Source organism: Berghia stephanieae, chromosome 12 (assembly GCF_034508935.2).
Source record: "Berghia stephanieae isolate SIO BIC M18660-M18661 chromosome 12, UCSD_Bste_1.3, whole genome shotgun sequence".
Lineage (NCBI taxonomy): Eukaryota > Metazoa > Mollusca > Gastropoda > Nudibranchia > Aeolidiidae > Berghia > Berghia stephanieae.
The window spans coordinates 33,361,605-33,371,604 of NC_088371.1; the positions used below are offsets into that span (position 1 = coordinate 33,361,605).

Consider the following 10,000-nt stretch of genomic DNA (forward strand, 5'->3'; position numbering starts at 1 on the left):
TGTTGTGAGTTTCTCACCGAAGTCCACACTATCTATACTTCCGGATGGCAATGTTGTGAGTTTCGAGCCTTTCTCGGCGCATAGCTGAGTCCTTGGAAAAGGCTCTTTACTCACATTCTATCATCGTACTCAGGTGTAAAATGAATACATGGCCGTTAACAGCGTTGTCTCTATCGGAAAATAAATTACATTATCGCCTAACAGGCGTCATATCTCGTCCTGCATGCTGCTTGTTGCTGTTGGTCAGGTACCCTTTGTAAACCGCTTTGAGCACGTTTTTGGATTTTGCGCTATTTAAAAGCTCACATGTTATTTGCCATCAGGTCATACTAGATAAAACATAAATAAACTGAACTTTAATATATACAGGGCAATATTAACTAATTCTGCTCAAAGCGGTTTACAATGATTCCTTAGCCAACAGCAACTCTTAACATGCAGAACGAGACATGTCATCTGTTACTGTTAGGCGATATTACAATGTATTTTCGGACAGAGGCAACGCTGTTAACGGCCAGGTACTCATTTTGCAACTTAGTATACGGTAAGGGAATGTGAGTAAAGAGCTTTTTTTTTCATCTTAACTACGCCACTACCACATTATCTCATTCATCTGTGGTGTTTCAATCATCCTGTTTTGTTGATAAAGGGGAAACCCGAAACGTTCATTTGATCTGTTTTTGTAATTAATTTGAAGCTTACATTCAACTTCACGTTATTATTTATTTCTTCGAGCTTCGAGCAGCAACATTTACACTTTTTTCCCCCAAAGACTTAACTATGCGCCGCTCGGGATTCGAACCAAGGACCTTCCGATCTAATGGCGAGTGTCATGCCACAAATAAGTTAAGTAACCTTTGACGTGATTGGTCCAGTGTTTGCCACCAGTTCATCCTAGCCAAATATTTTTAGTCCTTCAGAGTCATAAGGCCAATAGAGCCGGAGTTTATCCCGGTTTCAATATCGTGAAACGCACAATAGCAATTGCTTGCTATCCTTTGGATAATATTAATGTTGCTGCTCGAAGCTCGAAGAAATAAATAATAATGTGAAATTGAATGTAAGCTTCAATCTTATTACAAAAACATATCAAATGAACGTTTCGGGTTTCACCTTTATCAACAAAACAGGATGAATGAAACACCACAGCCGAATGAGATAATATGGTAGTGGCGTAGTTAAGATGAATAAATAAAACATTGGTTGGCAGGAAATAGTATGCTATAGTATAAAGGGGAAACCCGAAACGTTCATTTCATCTGATTTTTGTAATTAAATAGAAGCTTACATTCAATTTCACATTATCATTTATCCTTTGGATAGGACGTTAGTCTATTGTAAAGTACTTTTATCCAATTATAACAGACTCAGCTATCCATTAACTGGTGGGTGGAAAGGGGTTGGGGGGGGGGGGTCAGAAAAATAATCTCGACTGCACCCGGGATCGATCTCGGTCCCTTTGCACGTGAAGCGAAGCGAGTGCTCTACCAACTGAGCTATCGGGACCTTATTAGCCAATTAATTATCCACTTCCGTAACGCTGTCCAATCAACGCCTAGCCCTCCAGTTGCCATGTCAGTCCATCCATCATCTGTAATTCACAAGTTATTATCATCCGAGGTCCTCTGGAAAAAAACACGTATCTAAAAAATTTGACCAGAAAACTCGTCCTTCAAATTTTAAATTATATCGCCGATTGATTAAAATGACCCTCATCAGCTAGTGTGTAAAAATTCTCAATCCTGGGGCTTCCGAAGAAGTCATTCTTTGCGTCATTGGTTTGAGAGTTTTTGCCAAGATGAGGATCATAAATTTTAATCGATCGATATTCTAATTTGAAGGGTAGAGTTTTCTGGCCAAAATTTTTGACTATCAGTTTCTCCATAGATATTTTGATAGTTCGAAGATGACGTCACTCAGGTCTTTGTTATTGTTTTTTGCCATCCGCGTTTATGAGTAATGCTCACTGAACTGTATTAACACGACTATAAACGTTCATGGATACACACAGTTTTGTGTTTTGTTTTTCTCACTGACCTTCGTTCTCATCGATATTATTGGGTTTAATTACCACGTGCGTAACCACGGTAAATCTCATCATTTACGTCATGCGTAACAAGACCGGTCAGGATGACCTGAAGGGAAATGTAGCAATGACTATCCCGCACAAATCTTTGGGCCTCTTTTTCGCTCACGAAGTGCCCGAATTCGCGTCAAAATATGGGACGAAGCCGTTTCGTATATGCTATTTTAAAAAAAAATTAATTACGACGCTGTTTATCGATGAATATGACTGAAAGTTGGCAAACAGTTAGAAAAAAGGTCATTTTAGATTATGTCAAGCGACAAAACTCGTGCGATTACCAGAAGACCGTTAAAAATAGATTTTTACTCTTTGGAGTAAAATATTTCTAAAACAACCGGGCGTGTAGGTTTTGTCGCTGACAAGGTAATACATGAACATTTCTTCTTTTTGGTTGTAAAATTTCATATGAATATGACGAGTACTTTTCCCGTATTTTACAAAACACCATCCTAATTTGCTCTTCAAGTTTCAATCTTTTAATCCACTTATTACGCAAGATACAACCAAAGGCCGAAAAAAATGCCGAAAAAGCGTCCCATATTTTCGCGTTTTTTTCCTCTTTGCGGGTCATCCAAATAAATGACACCTTTGAAACTGCATAACTTGTTTATTTATGAATGGATTTTCAAAATTCAAAAACATTTTTACTCAGTGGAGATAGGGCTTGGATTTTAGACAAAAATTTTCCTCAAAAAGAGAAAAAAACATTTTTCATAGTCATTGCTAGAAAATGTGGATGTAGCTATGACGACTGGGAGAGATATTTCTAGATTGTATGAAGTTGACGTCACTCGGGTCTTTGTTATTGCTTTTTGGCCATCCATTCTTGTGAGTAATTCTCACTAAATTGTATTGATCATCCTAGAGATAGTTCGAAGATGACGTCACTCAGGTCTTTGTTATTGTTTTTTGCCATCCGCGTTTATGATTTATGCTCACTGAACTGTATTAAACCGACTTTAGACGTTCATGGATACACACAGTTTTGTGTGTTGGTCTGTTATACTTCCGGATGGCAATGTTATGAGCTTCTTAATCAAGTGCATACTATCTATAACGGACCAATACACAAAACTCTGTGTAACTATGAACTTTTATAGTCTGGTTAATACAGTTTAGTGAGAACAACTCACAAACGCGGATGGCAAAAACAATAACAAAGGCCTGAGTGACGTCATCTGCATACTATCTATACAGTTTAGTGAGAATTACTCATAAATGTGGATGGCAAAAAAAAACAATAATAAAGACTTGAGTGACGTCAACTTCATTCTATCTATATCAGTGCATTATTGAAATAGTTTTGAATATTATGTCTTTTATTCAGAATTACTGATAAATGTGGATGGCAAAAAACAACAATAATAAAGACTTGAGTGACGTCAACTTCATTCTATCTATATCAGTGCATTATTGAAATAGTTTTGAATATTATGTCTTTTATTCAGAATTACTCATAAATGTGGATGGCATAAAAAAAATCAATAATAAAGACTTGAGTGACGTCAACTTCATTCTATCTATATCAGTGCATTATTGAAATAGTTTTGAATATTATGTCTTTTATTCAGAATTACTGATAAATGTGGATGGCAAAAAACAACAATAATAAAGACTTGAGTGACGTCAACTTCATTCTATCTATATCAGTGTATTATTGAAATAGTTTTGAATATTATGTCTTTTATTCAGAGATATCGATTGAGGGGTAGAAAAATGGATTTCTTACGCTCTTGCGCGGCTATGTGGTCTAGTGGTATGACACCCGCTTTCGGAACGGAGGGTCCTGGTTCGAGCCTCGCTGGGTGCATAGTTGGGTCCTTGGAAAAGGCTCTTTACTCACATTCTCTCCCCGTATTCAGGTGTAAAATGAGTACCAGACCGTTAACAGCATTGCCTCTGTCCGAAAAAAAAATATTAATCGCCTTACAGGCGTCATGTCCCGTCCTACATGTTAAGTGTTGCGGTTGGCTAGGGACCCCTTGTAAATTGCTTTGAGCACGTTTTGTGGATATTGCACTATATAAAAGCTTATTTTTTGTTGTTGTGATTTTAGAATTCGAACTTTGTTCCAAATGCGTACTCGCAAGCGCTTGTAGAGATTGGGGACACGTCCGGAATTAATTTTTTTTTAAATTGAGATTTTAAATAGCGCAATATCCATTAAATGTGGCCAACAGCAACATTTAACATTTAGGACGGGACATGACGCCTGTTAGGCGATGTTATAATTTTTTCAGACAGAGACAACGCTGTTAACAGCCAGGTACTCATTTTACACATGAGTACGGTGAGAGAGTGTGAGTAAAGGGACTTTTCCAAGGACTCAACTATGCGCCGAGCGAGGCTCGAACCCAGGACCTTCCGATCCGAAAGCGAGTGTCATACCACAAGATCACATAGCCGCACCGGAATTCCAGTGACTAAATTAAAGCCTTCAGCTTTGGATGTCATCCGGTTCGAAACTTCGGCCGTTCCTTTTGTTTTGGTGATGAAGATTCTCCCCTTTTTTTTTCTTTGCCTGTGCCTTTAATTTTTCTAACGTTCAACGCAGCTCTGCCATTGATGTCAATCTGGTTTCGCCCTTGTATGCAGAATCCCTGACTACGTCTTGAGCTGCACATACGAGATGGAAGTCGGTTTGGACGAATTCAATCCCTCGTGGGGGCGGGGACGTACACTCCTCTAAGCTTGGTAAGAAGTTGCCAGGCTTTGATACCAGTAAGAGGAGACATTGGGTGGCTGCGAATCGGCTTCGGTCGAGGAGCTGCCTAACGGCAAGTGCGCTTCATCGGTGGGGTCTTTCAACCTGTCCAATATGTCCCCGCTGTGGGCAAGAACCTGAGACGGCAGAGCATCTAGTCGAAAGGTGTGTTGTGACGATGCTACCCGGCGGGTTTGCGACGGTGCACGAATGCGGACCGGACTTTGCTGAATGGGTCGATCGTCATAACATAGTAGTGTGAGAACCATAAGAGGATGCTGCCAGTGACTTTGACGAATTTTCAATCCCTCGAGGGGCGGGGACATCGACTCCTCGAAACTGGGGGAGAAGTTGCCAGGCTTTTTTCACCAGCAAGAGGAGAGAGACATTGGGTGGCAGACAATCGACTTCGGTCGAGAACCCGCTTAACGGCACGCTCATTGCATCAGTGGGGACTTGCCACCTGTTGTCCAACATGTACCCGTTGTGGTCAAAAGCCCGAAACCGCAGAGCATCTAGTTGAACGGTGCGTTGTGACGAAGCTTCAGGGCGGGTTCGCGACTGTGCACCAGTGCGGTAATGAGTTTGCGTCTTGGATAGATCGTCATAACATAGTGGTGTGAGCATCATTAGAAGCTGCTGGTGCCAGTGAGTTTGTCTTTAGGGTCTATTTCAAGGGAAGACTGGAATAACCCAGTGGTCAGCCGCAGCGCAGTGCAGCGCCGCAAAGTGAGCTAAGGCAAGATGACTTGCTCAAGGCCACACAAAGAGGCGGCTCGTCGAAATTGGTACCTTTTGGGTAAGAAGCAAAGACCCTACCGTTGAGCCACGCTGTCGGCCAGAGAAATTGTGTGACATTCCCTGCTTTATTGGCGGAAATTTCAGGTTTACGACACGAAAAAAAAAAAAAAATAAAAAATCAACTATAGATAGTATTTGCTTGGCTAAGAAGCTCATAACATTGCCATCCGGAAGTATAACGGACCAACACACAAAACTGTGTGTATCCATGAACATTTTTAGTCGGGTTAATACCGTTCAGTGAGCATTACTCATAAACGCGGATGGCAAAAAAAAAAAAAACAATAACAAAGACCTGAGTGACGTCATCTTCGAACTATCTATAGGGAATTAGATTTCAAAACAGATTTAAAAGTAGCTTGTAGTTGGTTTGTTTACAAATAACTTCTACGCCGGTGACGTCCAATCAAGGGACGCTACTCTTCCGCTAATCTCATTCCCTATAGATAAAGAAGAAAATAACATTCTTGAAAAATAAAATAGATAAAAGTACTTTTTTTAAAACCTAATAATAGAAACACAATTTCCTGTGTGACCCTTATTTTTTGACAAATTAAATCTTTGCAATAATTTTAGCCATGTCGTGTGGCCAAATAAATGCGTAGTACCATTCGCCCGGAAGTGATTGCCGTACGTCATCGTCACATCCAAACCAAACACCGCACCACAGCACACTACACCACAACTCATCACGTGACACCAACTAACTAATCATCGCATACCTCAGAATGACGCCGACGCAAAACCTAACTTAACCGTGTAGGGTAGAATCGGGTAAGTTCGCCGACGGGGAAATTCGCCGCGACCCTCCACCCCCAAGAAATAATGCTTGGTGAACATTTATCCTTACACCCCTCACGTTGGAATAGTCCATATTCAAAAGACAAGATGTGAATGTACGTATTGCTTCAGTTTGAAGGAAGCAAATGAGAAATCTTTAAGAGTTATAGCACTTTAAAGTGACATGTAGTAATCAAGATGTTGTGACATCCTTGACTTTTTTATTGTAAAGGCAACCCTACACTAACGTTCCCCTAGTTTGTGCAGTTGAATGTGAAGGCCCTGGTCACAAAATCAATGTTGTATTGACTTTGTGGTCATCCATATCCATTTTATTTTCATTATCAGTGTATATTATCATCAGAAAAATATTTCTAAAAATTGTAATACAATATTTCAAAAATCTATAATTTCGGGTAAATTCACCGGTACTCTCGGGTAAATTCGCCGCACATCACTATCATCATACTATGATTATTCCAAAGACGATTTTAGTGTGCAATAGACGCTGTGAGTTAGCACTAAAATATAACTAAGTTAAGAAAAGTAAATAATAAATATGTAAGTGGGTTTAATAACCACAAATCAGTCGACTCGGGTATGGATGGGCAGCAGGCTATGAACTTGTGATTGGCATTGTAATGTATCCACAGGAAGGCACTTTACATACATCATCACACTCAATTCAAGTGCCAATAAATATGTGTTAATATTGCAGTATTGGATAATGTAGAGAAATTTGAGGACAAGAAGAGTTTAAGAAATGGAAATTGTTCCTCATATTGTCTTGTAGGGAGAAAAACTAAGTACAAAATCTCGCGGCGAAGTTACCCGCCAGTGGTGGCGAAGTTCCCCGACGTGAGGCGAATGTATGTACCCGACAACAGTGGCAGTTTTAAAAGGACTTTTATGAATAAAATACAATATAAATCTACGTTAACACTTCACAAAAAAATAATTGATTGGCCAGGTAAACTTATTGTCAGTGTTTGGGTTGCCCAATTGGCAAACTGGCCTCCCACGGTAGGCCAGAAGTGAGACAGTGAAAAAACGGCGAAATTACCCGATTTTACCCTAATTAGGAAAACAAGAATTTGAGGCATGATGGGTATTATATTCTACCGTACTATTGAAAAAAAAAAAACTATATTATTATAAAATTTGGCCAGAAAACTCGTCCTTCAAATAACGATCGATTTAAATGACCCTCATCATGGCAAGAACCTCTCAAACCTGGGACTTCGTTAATTCCCAGGTTTGAGAGTTGTTTTTGCCAAGATAAGGGTCATTTAAATCGATCGATATTTGAAGGATGAATTTTCTGGCCAAATTTTAAAATATGGGTTTTCTGGAGTACGACAGTATTGTTGTTTGTATGGGAATATAAAGAGGGTGGATGGAAAGGTACGACAAGGCATAACTCTCTCTCTCTCTCTCTCTCTCTCTCTCTCTCTCTCTCTCTCTCTCTCTCTTTGTGTCTTTCTCCCTCTCTCTCTCTCTTCTTCTCTCTCTTTCTCTCTCTCTCCCCTTCTCTCTTTTCTCCTCCCCCCCTCTCTCTCTCCCCTCTCTTCTTTTCTCTCTCTCACTCTCTCTAAATCCCCTCTCTCCCCTCTCTCTGTGTCTCTTGTCTTCTTCTCTCTCTCCTCTCTCTTCCCTCTCTCTCTCTCTTGTCTCTGTTTCTCTTCCCCTCTCTCTCTCTTTGTGTCTTTCTCTCTCCCTCTCTCTCTCCCCCCTCTCTCTCTATCTTTCTATCTCCCTCTCTTCATCTCTGTGTCTTTCTCTCTCCCTCTCTCTCCCTCTCTCTCTTTCTCCCTCTCTTCGCTCTCTCTCTCTTTCTTTCTATTTCTCTATCTCTCTCTATCTTTCTCTCTCCCTCTCTCTCCCCCTCTCTCTCTATCTCTCTCTCTCCCTCCCACACCCCCTCTCCACCCCGCTGTTGCAATAGATCCAGTACACAGAAATTCCTATTAGCTGACATATTCTTTGATTATCCGGCACTATCTATATTCATTTACCCTGAATTGAACGAGGTAATGAGTGTAAAGTGACTTTTACCAATCCCAGAGACTTAAATTCCTATAGGGAACGAGATTAGCGGAAGAGTAGCGTCCCTTGATTGGACGTCACCCAAAGTCTGTGACGTCACCGGCAGGAAATTTATTAGAGAGAGAACGTCATGTTGGTTGTGCGCATGCGTCTCTCGTCCTCGCTTCCGTGCACAACCAACATGACGTTCTCTCTCTAATAACTTTTCCGCCGGTGACGTCACAGACTATGGGTGACGTCCAATCAAGGGACGCTACTCTTCCGCTAGTCTCATTCCCTATAGTTGGTAAGGAGAGGGTTAACTCACTCAATCCTAGAGATTTTTGCAACTGTTCAAAATTGGAAAAAATATATTAAAAGTGAGTACGTGCAGTGATATTTTTATTCAACTACCATTAACATGTAAACATTAAGAACATAAGCTTTGATACTACGCCCCTATAATCTGACACAGAAAAATGTAAAAAATAGGCATGGGGTAAAAGTAACCTCGGGTATACTACGGATATAGTCGGTGGTAGGGATGAGTGAGTTAAGGTGAACGAATACTATTAAAAGTTATTTCGCTCTTTGGTTTCCTTTGTAATATTTGTATGTCTCGCTTGCGGTTTTATTTGGACAAATTCAATGGCGCCCTGCAATTTTCTTTTTTCAATGTAATACGATAAGGGTTGACAGTACAGTTGGCAGACAGAAAGGACTCGAGAAAAATTCGATTTTATTTATTCATTAGGGTGTGAACCAATGTGCGCTGATTTGCTTATAATAATATGCACACGTTGGGTGTGAAGCATTTTTTGAATGATTATAGATAGTTTGCGCTTGGCCAAGAAGCTCACAACATTGCCATCCTGAAGTATAACGGACCAACACACAAAACTATGTGAAAACTTGAACGTTTATAGTCCGGTTAATACAGCTTAGTGAGAATTACTTAAAACATGGATGGCAAAAAACAATAACTAAGACCTGAGTGACGTCAATTTCATACTATATATGTGACCCTTCGCCTCAAAACTGTATTAAGTCGGGATGGTTAAGATGTTGAAAATTGAATTTATAGCCAGAACTATCAGATTTGTGTTGAGTTTGTATGTTTTATTGAGGAGACCGAAGAGTTTCTGGAATTAAAGAAGCTGATATACAGAGAAGTGGTAAGACCTGGAATGAGATAAAAAAGTTGGCTCAGGATAGAGAAGGATGGAAACTGTTTGTCTGTGGCCTATACCCTGACCCAGGGTGAAAAAGGCAATGATGATGATGATGAAATCGTAGCCATCGTTAACTTTTAGCCTGACACTGACCAAAAAATGACGTCAAAAGACAAGTCTTTGGCAACGAAAGAAAACAAATGATAATCAGTCAAAGTGAAACTAAACTGCTAGAACTAGAAGCTGTGGACTGTAAATAGTAATAAACAAAAATGTGATACTAAACTGCTAGAACTAGAAGCTGTGGACTGTAAATAGTAATAAACAAAAATGTGATACTAAACTGCTAGAACTAGAAGCTGTGGACTGTAAATAGTAATAAACAAAAATGTGATACTAAACTGCTAGAACTAGAAGCTGTGGACTGTAAAT

At 39.9% G+C, this 10,000-nt stretch overlaps 1 protein-coding gene across 2 annotated transcripts in view; it reads left to right on the top strand.

Annotated features, from left to right (window-relative positions):
• LOC144957834 (phospholipid phosphatase 1-like) overlaps nucleotides 1-10,000 on the top strand; it is a gene marked incomplete at its 3' end in the record, with an annotated part of 45,184 nt that overhangs the window by 3,629 nt on the left and 31,555 nt on the right. The window contains 1 exon segment of one of the 2 annotated variants that reach the window (XM_078889294.1): nucleotides 4,652-4,780. 2 annotated transcript variants of the gene reach the window in all.